Genomic DNA, 7,888 nt, shown 5'->3' on the forward strand with positions numbered 1-7,888 from the left:
ACAACTCAGAATTTAAACCTATGAGTAACCAGAATTTTAAAGCTGTGAAAAGTCCAATTAACGCATTCTAATTATTTGAAACTTACAGTAAAACTATATGAAACATCATTAACAGAATTCTGGAGTAATTGGTTACTCACACGACATATTGCTTTAAAATGCAGTTTTCTGAAAACTTTAAATTTTCAGTCGTTTCCTTCTGAACTGGGTCATTCATATCAATTATTCAACAAATCCATTTTCTTCGTATTTTCTCAAGTGCGTTTCAGAACGGTTTACGACAACACTCGAAATAGAACGAATGCTCTATGTCTCTGAGCATGCGTAGTTGCTTGTATCTGGAACATAGAATATTCAAAAGGCCAGTAATTTTTTCTTATAGTGTACATAATCACGGCTCCCTAAAAATGATTTACTTATTGTTGATAGTTTAATGACGTACATGTTATCATTCTTATCTAATATGCACTCTCTATCTTGTTCATTAGCTAGCAATCAGTGTGATAACGACGATTTCCACCCAGCATTATTGTTGTTGTTTAGCCTACTGTTCGAAGACAAGTCTGAACCTCACAAGTGATACTAAGAAGGCACCACTTATGAGGTAACTAGGTCAGGAGATTATGGGTTAGGGTGGCCAGTTTCTTTCCCACTCCAGTGCATACAACGCCGACTAGCTACATATTACACTAGTCAGACTTCAGATGCATACAAACAATAATTGTTCTTCCTCTGACACACATCGTCAAGTGAGATGTGCTGCCTGATAATATATGTACATATCAGCCAGAAACTCAATATTGCTTTTTAGCTCGACCCAGAACAAGAGAGCAGACAACCTCGGCTGCAGCCATGCGGGAATCGGATGGGTTCCAGATAATCTACGTAAACGACCATTTCACATATTCCTCCTCTTCTGAAGGTACAGTAATATTTCAAAGTAGGGAAGCAGTAACTAAATACAAGAATACAGGGTGTTTCAGGAGGAGTAGTAAATATATTAGAGAGCAGTAGCATGGACTATTGTGTGTAAAAGAGTTCATATAAACATGTGTCCAAGTCTTAATGTGTGTGAAAATACAGCTCTTAGAATGTTACATATAGGTAATAAATGTTAGAAATTATATGAAGCAAATGACTACGCACAAAGTGATAGTACGTGTCGCTCTTGTAAGATCGTCTGAGGGTAGCACTGATCATAAAGGGATGTAGAGAAATAGCCGTTGGCTACAAAGATGGGCATGTTCGTCCAGCATGACGGGGCGCCTGTATATTTTAGCCTCCAGGTAACTCACTTAATATCACATTCCGCGAAAGAGGATCAGCCGCGATAGTCACGTGCATTGGCCAAGGACCCCAGGCCTTAATCCTGTCGATTTTGTCTTTGTACAAAACCTAGCAAACACAACGATCAGATTATTGGTCGCTCGCATTATGAATAAGAAGGAACGACAAGAATAACAGAGCGGAAGAATGCATTGAACTGTTGAATTGTATTGTAAATAAACACTAAGTGTAATTGTTAAGTCATTTGTGTTTCCTCCTTGTCTTGTAGGCTTGTTATGCACAACATAGAAACAGTTGTATTTCCATACCCATTGAAAATTGGACACTTGTATATATAAACTTTTTTACTCAGCATAGTCCATACTACCGCCCTCTAAATATTTACTATTCCTCCTGAAATACCCTGTACTTATAAAATAAATTACCTTCTCATCTGTCATTTAAACTGCAGAATAATTCTCCAGTTTTGTTTGTCAAACTCGTCTTTGACAGTTCCTTAAAAGATTTTTAAATTTCAAAACTGCCAACTGTGACATTCGCTTTTGACGTATAGAGTTTCTCACAAATGTCTTTACTCTGTTGAGAACAGAGAGGAAGTAGTGGCAGGAATTGTTAGTGAAGTTCACAAACTTTGACAACTGCAGAGTTGGCTGTCTCTAGTTTATTTCCCTTAATAAATTTCAACAACTCACTCACGCACTCAGAGATAATAGAATATATTAGATCTTGAAAATTTTAACTTGCTGTGCTGTAAAAACAGTAAAATGTGACTTACCAGGGTTTTCTCTGTATTATTCATATGATATATGATACGACATAACATTATATACGGTACGATACAGTGTGATATAATATCAGGGGCGGACGCAGGATTTTTTTTCGGGGAGGGATTTGAGGAGATAGTAAAAATGGAGTAATGAGAAAAAGTTTATATACTCACAATTTGTTTCCGAGTCACAAACATTTACAAGTTGGCTTGAGTATCGTAGTCGGTATAGCCTTCTGTGCTCGAAGTTGCGGGTTCTACCCCAACCCAGCTCGATGGCATTAAGTGTGTTTAAATGCGACAGAAGATCTATTTCAAAGTTTCTCAAATTGTTATATATTTGGTTCTGACCTATCCCGTGGTTAGAAAGTTCGCTCACTCTTACATGATCAGAAAATTATATGCCAGATATCATTGAACGCCAGTGTGCACACAGACACTCTACATTTAGAAGCCATCTGTAAATAAAAGAATAAGGATAAATTAAAATTATTTCTTAAATAAAATTCGAAATTACTTTTATTTCAGTTAATTAAATTTATTTTTCTTTAAGGCTATACGTGCGTTAGAAGTAACTTTACTACACGCTTTAACTTTTGATTCACGTGCAGACTGTCTCGTACCTATTTATCCTGTTCATTACATTCGCTAACAATCATTTTATTACGAAGATTAAAGCACAGATTTATATTGCGTTTCAGATGGACTCTGCAGCGACCCGACGCGCCTCAGCGAGGAAAGCTCAACATCCGGCTGGACTACCCAGAGCAGCGCAGCCAGTGTGTCAGAAGGTACCTACAGCAATTGTTTACATTCTGAGGCGGTGGCGCTTTCAGCTATGAACAAGTTCGAATTTTACTGTAAATAAAAGTATAGGTATAAGTTAATTTCATTCCATAAATAAAATTCGAAATTACTTTTGTTTCAGTTTATTGAATTTATACGTGCGTTAGAAGTAACTTTACTTCGTGCTTCAACTTTTGATTCACGTACATACTGTGTACTGGCTATTCATTACATTCGCTATCAATCATTTTATTACGACGATTGAAAGACAGAATTATATTGCATTTCAGATGTTTGCTACAGCGAGCCCGATCTGAGGCACTTCCACTACTACTACGCCAGCATGAGATCCAGCTCGCCTGCACAGCGCAGCGAAGGTACAGTACTTGTCTACATTCTGAACAAGTGGGCTAAATAAAAGAATAAGGATAAATTAATTTTATTTTTTAAAGTAAGATGAAAGAATTACTTCTATTTCGGTTCACTTGCGCTTATTTTGGCTGCCGTTTACCATATATGGTCCATATTGGCGTATACAATTGTGTTGCCCCAAGACACAGAAATTCTAAATGTGTTTCCATTTTAAATTGTTTAAGTTCTAAACTCTTCATAGTAAAATGGTTATCACAACATGACCCTCGTGTTCGGAATCCATTTTGTTCTTTTTTCTTCATAAAGATGTGATAATTTATTTTTGATTATGGTTGTATAGATTTTATAACCTGATTTGAGAAGCCGTATGCCTCTATAATTTTCACATTGCTTTTTGTTACCTTTCTTATAGATGGGCATTATAATAACCTTTTGCCAACTTACTTTCTGGGGGGTTTCGATCCTGCCCAAATATTGTTTAAGAAGCATAAAAATCTATAAGTAAATTCTTTTCCAGCGCATTTAAAAAGCTCTGTATTTAAACCATCTTCACCTGGAGCTTTTGCGTTTTTTTTTTTTTTGGCGTTTATATAGGTCTACTTCAATGAGTTTGTCTTAAGTAGGGGGTGGATGTTGATGAAAAGTCATTTCGTATTTCTGACATTATGACGATGCCTATTAATATAGACGTCCTTTCTATCTTAATATAAATGTAAAAAATTAATTTCTTATATTTCATTTTTGCATTTTTTTTTTTACGTTTCTGAACTAATAGGTCAGTTTTACATTTCTTTTCGGCTTTTTCGGTCATTTTTAATATCTTGAACAACTTTTAGTTCATTTTGAATGCATTTCACTTTCTTCTTTACATATAGGCCTGTTAAATCTTTTCTAAGCAAACAGTTCAGTAGAAGGTCCTACTAGTAATTACCTACTGAATAAGTGAATAACAGTGAAGTTTGGTTTCGTAGTTTGAAAGAAACTCTAAAGTCTATTACTTTTTTATGCCATGGTGATGTTATTCTAATAGGGGATACAACTAAATAAAGATCCGTCTCTAATTCGTTTACTCCAAAGTGTTTAAGTGAATGCTTTGTTGACGTGAAGGCATTTCGAGGTAAACGAGTAGCTTCTAGCCACGTAACTTATCCTTTTCAGTTGGACATTTGAGAACTGTAACATAACACTCTCATTTATAGCACTCTGGTAATTGTTGGTACACACAGGCATACAACATTTAGGAGCCATCTGTAAATAAACGAATATGGGTAAATTAATTTCATTTTTTAATGAAAGTACAGTATAAACTTTCTTTATTTCAGATCCCTGAATTTATTTTTCTTTGAGATTATACTTATATTAGAATTAACCCTTATTACGTGCTTCTTTTGAATTCCTGTCAGACTTTACTTTTATAATTCACTTATTGTTAAAAGTCTGGTGACGTGCATTTTGTCATGCTACTGCCCGTCCGTCAAAACAGGGGAAATCACATGACAATTACTTATTTAGGCTAAGGGGGCATTTTTCTTAAATTATTTTAAACAGTTGTCACATGGTCGTCAAAACAGGGGAAAACATGACAATTACTTACTTAGGCTAAGGGGGCCTTTTTCTTTAAATTATTTTAAACAGTTGTATAATACTACGTAAACTTCCAATTTCGTACAGAAAATAATTGCAGAGGTGAGCCTAACAAGTCAGCCACTAGCCCTTACAGAGAGGATAGGAGAAACGAGTGCGGCAACCCGGGATGCAACATAACCATTCGGCCGCACAATACCTAGTTATAAATACTCTTCATAGTTAGCAATCAGTGTATTATGAAGATTTCAATTCAGAATTACACTGTATTTGACCTCGACGTGAAACAATTGCAGATGACCTGGCAACAACGATGATGGCAGACGCTCCCACACAGACTGGCGAGAGCAGCGTAGACGCTGTTACTCAAACGGAGGAGAACAGCATAGACGCTGTCACTCAAATGGAGGAGAGCAGCGTAGAAGCTGTCACTCAAATGGAGGAGGGCAGCGTAGACGCTGCCACTCAGTCTAAGGAGAGCAGCGCAGACGCTGCCACTCAAACGGAGGAGAGCAGCGTAGATGCTGTCGAGGAGCAGTCAGCAGAAGATGAAGATACGGGGAGACGTAGGAAGAAGAATCGCTGCTGGTCACGTTTCAGGCAAGTATTTCGTAGGGTTTTTCGTCTTTTTAGGCGTAGGTAGGTGTAGTATAAATAATGTATGTCTAAGAGCCATGTTCTGATCTGATCATGGCTTGATTGCGGTGGTAGTAGTAGCAGTGGTAGTAGTAGTAGCAATGGTAGTAGTATTAGTATTAGTAGTAGTAGTAGTAGCAGCAGCAGCAGGGCAGTGGTAGTAGTTTTCCTTTGCCTTCCCTGTATCCTATTCCTGATTACTATGCAATATGCAATACTTCTCCACATACTCTGGTTTAGAAACACTCTCGGCTACTAACTAATCCTCCTCTATTATCATTGCTGCCTTTCATTACTGTTGTCCCTAATTTTCTGTTTATCTTCAATCATTTTATATTCACTAATTATCCATATTCCACTTTCTCATCTACATTACAATATTACATTATTTGCCCTATTTTTCACTTACCTTTTCTCAGAACTTCACTCTTGCATTCATTCAATGTTCCAATATTTGTAGTACTTCCTTACTACCACTTCTTGAATTCACTTATCACTTCCGTGTCTTGCTGGGTTTCCTTGGGATTATGATCTGGTTTATTTGTTATCATTTTCTTGTTTAGTATGTTACAGAAGTGTGTCTCCCATTGTTCCATGGATATGTATTGGGTTGGGGTTTTTTCCTTGGTCTCAGTGCGATGTATGGGTCTGTCTTTGCTTCTTCCACGATTCTTCTACCTTCAGCTTCCCAATAGTGGCTTTTCTTCTCCTTGATTAGCTTCTTGTATTGTTTTCGTTTTTGAGAGTATGTTCTGAGGATTGTCTCGCCTGCGCTTGTTTTTAGGTGCTGTAATGTTTCCAATAGGTCCTTCCGTAACATATAGCACTCCTTATTGAACCATTTTTCAGCCCTTCTGTTTTTCTTTGGTTCCGCAGCCTGTCTTAGCATGTCTTCTATGGCTTGTGTTGCTTTTTCCAAGTCTTCGTTTTGTATGTGCTTTTCTGTTTCTCGTATCGTGTTTGCTTGTTCTTCCACTTGTCTAACATTGATGACGCGTGAGAGGTTTTCTGTTTCTTTTCTTCGTGTTCCACTCCATTTGACTTTTATGTTCATTTCCACGGGGATGTGTTTTCTTATTGGGCCGGCATGACTTGCTGTCCATGACGGTGTTATACTGCCCCGTATTGTTCCTCTTATTAGCGCGATATCTATTGTACTTTTTCCGTTATGCGAGAAATACGTCGGTTCCATTGGGTCGTTTAGTAGAGTGAAACCGTCTTCTCGTAGCTTTTCTATTATTATTTTCGATTTGTGTGTTTGTATATCCAGTCTACAGTTGAAGTCGCCTGCGATGATTATTGGTTTGTTTTGATTACTCTGTGTGATCATTTGTCCTATTTCATCCATTATGTTAATAGCTGTTTTGTTTGGTTGGGAGTATGTTGTACACGTTTTTATTTGCGTTAAAATAGTGTGTTCCAGTAGTCTTGTTGCCTTTAACAGAGTATGTTCTGGTCTTGTGAGAATAGATATTCCCCTTTCGGTCTTCCTCTTTCTCCGTGTGTTGCTTTGAGGTGTGTACTGTAGAAATCAGGGTGTTCCCAGTTTTCAGTTAGAAAAGTTTCTGTTAATATTACTATGTCGTATCCATGGAAGAAATCTTGTGGCGTTAGAATCATGGCATTCTTAAGGCCTTCTATGTTCCATAGCATGATTTTGAGATTTTCCGTTTTTTCTTTCTTCTTACTATTTAAGTTTTCTTCATTACTCGAGTATGACTCCCTCATTTCCGCAAAAAAATCTGCGAAACGTAAACCTTCTGACGGTTACTCCTTCTGGCCAGAATCCTTCTGTTTTAGTCTCTTCTAGCTTATGGAATGGCATGCCTACTTTGAATGACTTGGTGTCGTATTTGATTGTCAAGTCTTCGCAGGTAACGTTGTACTTAATTTCTCTCTTCTCCAGGAATCTCTTTATTGTCTCGCCTGTTGTCTCTGGTCTCAGCCTCCCTACATACAGCCAGGCCCTTTTCTCTGCTGCTCGAAGATCTTCGATTCTTGATCTTGTTCCTGCCCCTACTTTTTGTTGTCTGCCTGATCTGTACGTTACTGTTGTCCTCCTCCGTGTTTTTTTTATCTTCGCCGTCTTCTTGAGTCTCCTGCGTGATTTTGGGGATTGGATTTTCGGTCTGTTTGTTTGCTCCTGCTGGCCCTTCTTGATCCGCGTCCTGGTGTTTCTTCCCCGTTTTTATTTGTTTTCCCTATAGGATTTCTATTTCTTGGTTTATCATGTTCTTTAAGTTTCGTGTTATGGTGTCCATCATATTATTGATGTTTCGCATGATGTTTTCTGTTACTTTTCCTTCTAATGTTTGTAGGAAGTTTGTTTGTTCCATCTTGCTATTTTCTTCGCGGTGCGCTCTCTGGACGTGTTCTTGGCCGTTCGAGTTACTGCGGCAGACTCCTCTTTGCATTTCTTGCGTACTGTCAACAGATGGCACCACCTGTCTCGTGTCG

The sequence above is a fragment of the Periplaneta americana genome, chromosome 15 (genome assembly GCF_040183065.1).
Source record: "Periplaneta americana isolate PAMFEO1 chromosome 15, P.americana_PAMFEO1_priV1, whole genome shotgun sequence".
In the NCBI taxonomy this organism is placed as follows: Eukaryota; Metazoa; Arthropoda; class Insecta; order Blattodea; family Blattidae; genus Periplaneta; species Periplaneta americana.